Consider the following 4,412-nt stretch of genomic DNA (forward strand, 5'->3'; position numbering starts at 1 on the left):
TGCTTAAATATACAGGCGAATGGGGGAGACGGCAAACCACATAAATGATGTTTCGAAGGCCAACTCAAGCAGTCCCTCATCGAATATTTAACAAACTTAAGAACGCCTGTGGTGTTTTCAGGGGCAAGATTTCAAATACAACATGTTTAAAAATTCCACCAAATTCGGTCATTTTTAAAATACCATCTTTTTGTATTAATTTCAAAAATTCATTTATTTTGCATTTTGGCATGCTCGTGTACATGGTGTTTTCATTTATCTTAGTCGACATGCAAGGAACTACAAGCGGTCATTTTGTTTTCAATTATAGCTGGCTTTTGGGCGTTTGCGATTGAAAATGAAGACCAATGGTATTTAGGTTGCAAATATTAGAGACGCTTTTCTCAACCTTTGCCAGAAATTTAACGTCTTTCGTTTTAAGTGATACCGCGCATGCTTGACTTCCTTCCACGCTGACCATTCGAAAAGAAGGCAAAGGGACCGTAAACCAAGACGAGTCCTTCCAATCCTCATATTTTGCGTATAAACGCATACATAATTCATAGGCCATCGCTTCTTCATACTCTAAAAAAGCCAGGTGGAGACTACTTCAGTGTAACCTCAAACTTGAGATAAACCACGTCATCTTTGCAGTAACTCCTGTCAGGAGCCCATCTGGAGCGTGCAACTTCCATACAGCGTCTGTGAAACGGCGTTTTCACTAGTAGGTTTATTTTTAGACTAGCCCTTCCCGCGAATTAGGTCAAAAAACAAAGGCAGTTCCGGTTCGGTGACCCTATGACGTCAGCTTAATTTCTTGTAATTGATCATCGGGCTCCTGTGGGAGTCTCATACGCGTGAAATTCAATCTAAAAATAAATCGGTCTGTGAAAACGCCGTTACACGAACACAGTAGAGTTGTAGGTTCCGGGTCATGGGTTTCTGCTGCTGTTACGAATGTCCTCTTGAAGCACAAATCTCCTTGCTCCTTTTCCGAGATTTATGTCAGCGTGAGGTTTGTGTTGGTCCCGTTGATCCAGTAGAGTAAAGCTGTATCTTGGGTATATCGGCCATTTTAGTATGGAGTCGTACTCTCCCACTTGAACCTGAAACGCAGAGAAGCTTGATGAAGCATGCGCAGTTTCAAAGAAGCAATTTGCCAGTAACTCGAGGCAACTTGTGACTCACAGAGAGCACCAGTGCCCATTTCAACCTCCTCGACAACTTTTTCGGGTCTTTTACAGTTAACCGCAGACATTTCTCTCCGTTTAATCTCTTTCAGTCTTCGAAAACAACCTTTCTTGTCTCTAGGAAGCATAGAGCATAGCCGCCATATTGGAAATGTTGCGAATTAAGAGGTGGTGTTATGCGCAGTAAAAATACGCAGTGCAAAACTGCGGCATCACCTTAGGGAACCAGATTAAGAATGCGCAGTTACAAAGAAGCAATTTGCCTGGGGGTCAAGTCAGTGTGGACATTTCAATGTTAGCGATGTTTTGAAAATTGGTGGGTCATATCAATGTCAGTTCAGGGAAAAGACATACCATCCTCGACGGCACCGACTCCATGTTATGATTCCAAAGAATACCTCTTACTAACAGAGTTCGAGGTCCGTACTGTAAGTTACGGACCGAGTTTTTTCCGTTGATTTATGGCCCAAGCGCGAAGCGCGCGGGCTATAAATCAACGGGAAAAAACGAGGATCCGTAACTTACAGTACGGACCGAGAAAACGAGGTTAGTAAGATATTTATTATATCTCTGAGGTTAACCGGCGCGCGGGCAGGGAAACTAGTCAAAGTGAAGTGGAAGGTTCAACTGCCACAAAGAATGCCGTGCCAAAATCCCAAAAACTAAATCTTCTTGGCTGTTCAGTTTGAAATAGTTGCTTGCAAGATTCAAACAGTTTTCAGTACAAGTTTATGCAACAGAAATGACATGAAAAACTCGCTAGATAATGTTTTGTCGAAATTGTAAAATAAGCGGGCCGTACTGTAGAAAACGGCCCGCTAATTTAGCCAATTACAGCGCGCGCACTATCTGAGAGATATAATAATAAATAGTAACCAAGCTGTGGAATTTAATAAAGCTCTTTGTTTTCCACTTTTAGCCCCTTGTTTGAACCAAGCAATGCTAGAGGTATTACTTACTCACTTACTTACTTAATACTTAATCATACCTACAAAAGACCGATTGACTATTATTGCATTGAATTTTATTATTGCATTGGTTATAAAATGAACAGGCACGGATGCACGAATAAATGACACCGCACTGAATGTTGGGGGAGGGGTCCATTTTAAAACTTGCTATTGCGAAGGAAAAGGAAAAGGGGTATTTCTTTTCATTGAAAGGAGATTTTTTTGTTCCGAGAGTTCAATATCGATAGACCACACTTCTCCGGGACCTAATCAACATTTTAAGGGTTTCACAAAAAAACTCCGAAATCTGCTACAGTTCTAATCAAATTTATACCAAACGCGTGCGTAATAGCAAGTGAAAATTCATTCCAGTTTCAATCTCAAAAAGAATTTTACCTTCAATTCCGGTCTGCAGCACTTAACAAAAGGTCTAGAATAGGTATCGCAAGACCGAAACTTCCTAATGCTGCAAGAGTAGAAGGAATAGAAGGGATCGGTGTGCCAAGAAATGTGGCAAGTATTGCAGTTCAATGGACGAGATTCCCTGAGACTTCTTCGGCTCTGTGGTAGCACGGTGCATCCGAATAGGCAATCGAAAGGTTATAAACTCGACGGCTGTTTAGGCGAAGCACTCGGAGTCCAAATCACTTTTGTTCAGAACTGCCCTTAATTAAACGGCACAGTCAATTTAATTTTGATGTCGAAAACGAAGGGTCCCGTTTTGTCTAAGTATTGGCTATCTTTTTCTAACAATAAGTGAAAGTGGTACTATGACCAATAAATCAAATCTCTTTTTTTTTTTTTGGATTTCAAAATTATGTCAACTTAACACTTAGTGACCAAGTTTTAAGCCTTAATTTTAAAAAAGACACTTGTTTATTTTAATAGGCATTTTCCTATTTAAAGGTCCGGCATTACTAACTTTAAAATCTTGAGAGAGCTGGATCGAGGAGAAAATGACGTCAAAGACTCACAGTTTAAGAATGCAGTGCGTTTGTACGCGACTGAATTAATCTGCAGCACGGGAGTTTTCGGACTTTCTGATTTTTAAATTCGTGTTTTGCACACATAATAAACTGCGTTTACACGGTGATCGTTTTAAGCTATTGAGTAAATGACGTCACTTTCCCTAGATCCAATCCTCTAAGGTCATCTCGGTCAGTTTTGAACGTGAGTAATGGCTAATGGCAGACCGTGAAATCAAAGTAAACAGCCTTTGGATAAAAATCAAAGCTCAAAATTTTGCCAGGCAGGTGTTAAACAAAGGAGCGAAGATGGCACAGTCGGTTAGTGCGCGGCCTTGGTGCAAGAGGTCCTGAGTTCGATTCCCGGATCTCATCCTTTAAATACCCGTAAAACGGAGCACTGATGGAGTGGGGGGAGTAAAATGAGCGCACTGTCGACCTCAGGTTTGTCAGGTGAATTACTGTTACGAGTTGTCGACGTTAAATATGGTTGCTTTACTTTACTTTACTTTACTTTACTTTACACACTTTCAAAATCTGAAGAAAAAAAGGAAGTGATTTTTTGATCATAGTAGCTGACTATCTTTCTTGAGGAGCAGAGTTTAAGGAACGCTTTTTCACATTAATTGTCCAGTTTCAAGTTCTCCAGGACCGCTGGTATAAAAACACCGAGGACGCATTTTTACAGGCTTAGCCTCCATTTGAAGTGAATATATTAACAAATACCGGAAGGAAGAGGGGCATGAAATTTGAAACTAAACAACAGACAGATTAGTAAACAAGTCATCTTCGCGCTGGAATTTGTAAATATACTCAATTCAGATGGAGGCTTACCCTGTAAAAATGCGTCCTCAGTGTTTTTATTCAGCGGTCATGGAGAACTTGAAACTGGACTATTGTCTGTACTTCTATACAAGACTGAGGTTGAAGTTGAGGAGAAGAGCAAATGGCATTAAATGACGCTTATCAAAATTGGCACGCTCCTAATTAAGTGTAATTCTGGACACATCTGTGATAAATACGAAAATCGTCACGTCGGGTCTAATTTGCAGGTCGCAGGTCGCAGATTGCAGGTCATTGTTTCACCAATACAGAAAGTATCCTAAACATTCTTAAAAGCTAACCTTAGGCGTTAGCTTTTATGAATGTTTAGGATACTTTCTGTATTGGTGAAACAATGACCTGCAACCCGCGACCTGCGACCTGCGACCTGCGACCTGCAGATTAGACCCGCCGAACTCGTCATAGCAACATTGCTAACCTTAAGGCCCACAGATAAGTACCTCCCTCGTCCTGTACCAACGCCGTTGAACCACACCCCTGCGTAC

General features: G+C 41.0%; 1 pseudogene; it reads right to left on the reverse strand.

Moving 5' to 3' along the window:
- Positions 1-204: 204 nt before the first annotated feature.
- LOC138020963 (TNF receptor-associated factor 4-like) overlaps positions 205-4,412 on the reverse strand; it is a 5,427-nt pseudogene continuing 1,219 nt past the window's right edge.

Source organism: Montipora capricornis, chromosome 10 (genome assembly GCF_036669925.1).
Source record: "Montipora capricornis isolate CH-2021 chromosome 10, ASM3666992v2, whole genome shotgun sequence".
In the NCBI taxonomy this organism is placed as follows: Eukaryota; Metazoa; Cnidaria; class Anthozoa; order Scleractinia; family Acroporidae; genus Montipora; species Montipora capricornis.